Source organism: Brachycentrus maculatus, unplaced genomic scaffold, assembly GCF_059751285.1.
Source record: "Brachycentrus maculatus isolate JH-2025_06_01 unplaced genomic scaffold, ASM5975128v1 h1tg000499l, whole genome shotgun sequence".
Classification (NCBI taxonomy): Eukaryota; Metazoa; Arthropoda; class Insecta; order Trichoptera; family Brachycentridae; genus Brachycentrus; species Brachycentrus maculatus.
Window position 1 is genome coordinate 14,833 of NW_028281245.1, and position 1,046 is coordinate 15,878.

General features: G+C 23.4%; 1 non-coding gene across 1 annotated transcript; it reads left to right on the plus strand.

Moving 5' to 3' along the window:
* The first annotated feature begins 652 nt into the window (after window positions 1-652).
* On the plus strand, window positions 653-724 carry TRNAD-GUC (transfer RNA aspartic acid (anticodon GUC)). Its single transcript has one exon. It is a non-coding gene; the product is annotated as a tRNA-Asp (tRNA).
* The last annotated feature ends 322 nt before the right edge of the window (window positions 725-1,046 follow it).

Here is a 1,046-nt window from a genome sequence, read left to right on the forward strand (position 1 = left end):
TATATATATATATATATATATATATATATATATATATATATATATATATATATATATATATATATATATATATATATATATATATATATATATATATATATATATATATATATATATATATATATATATATATATATATATATATATATATATATATATATATATATATATATATATATATATATATATATATATATATATATATATATATATATATATATATATATATATATTTATATATATTTATATATATTTATATATATTTAAACAAATATAAAAAATTTTATTTAATCAATAAAAATAAATCTTATTTAGATTTATTACAAGCGCAAACGGTTCGATAATGGAATGGAATGGTTTGACAAGGAATGTCATTTTACTGCCATCTATTGAAATCAATGCGTACTAAAATGCAGTAGGACCAAATAGGTTTATCCGCCTTTGAATAGATGTCGCTACGTCTTATTGTAATATTCTTTTATTTGTATAATACTGAAGATAATACTTATAGTTAACTTTGTAATTAAAATAAAAGTACTATGTTCGTTAATTCTTTAAAATCAAAAACCTAAATTAAACATTTGCTTTTTTAGTACAATGTATCTTATGCGGTGATGGGTTATATATAATATTTATGACAGACTTCAACAAGTCCTCGGTAGTATAGTGGTCAGTATCCCCGCCTGTCACGCGGGAGACCGGGGTTCGATTCCCCGCCGGGGAGGATATTTTTTGTTTTTTATTTATTATTTTTTTACTGCTACCATCACGCCGTTTCAGGAGTAGGCAGATAGGATGGAACGCCACACTCATCTGTCCTGACATACTCTCCTAGCTTCCTAGGGCGTTACTTTTTATCGATTTATTATATTTCTTACCAGCTATACTTTTTGATGTCAAATAAGTATATACATTAGAAGCTCAAAATACGCTACCAAATTTGTTCCTGATATGATTAGCTTTATATGTATTATCGAATCCCAAAACAGTTAATTTCAACTTCTTTAGAAGAATAAAAATAATAATAAATATGGATAATTTATACA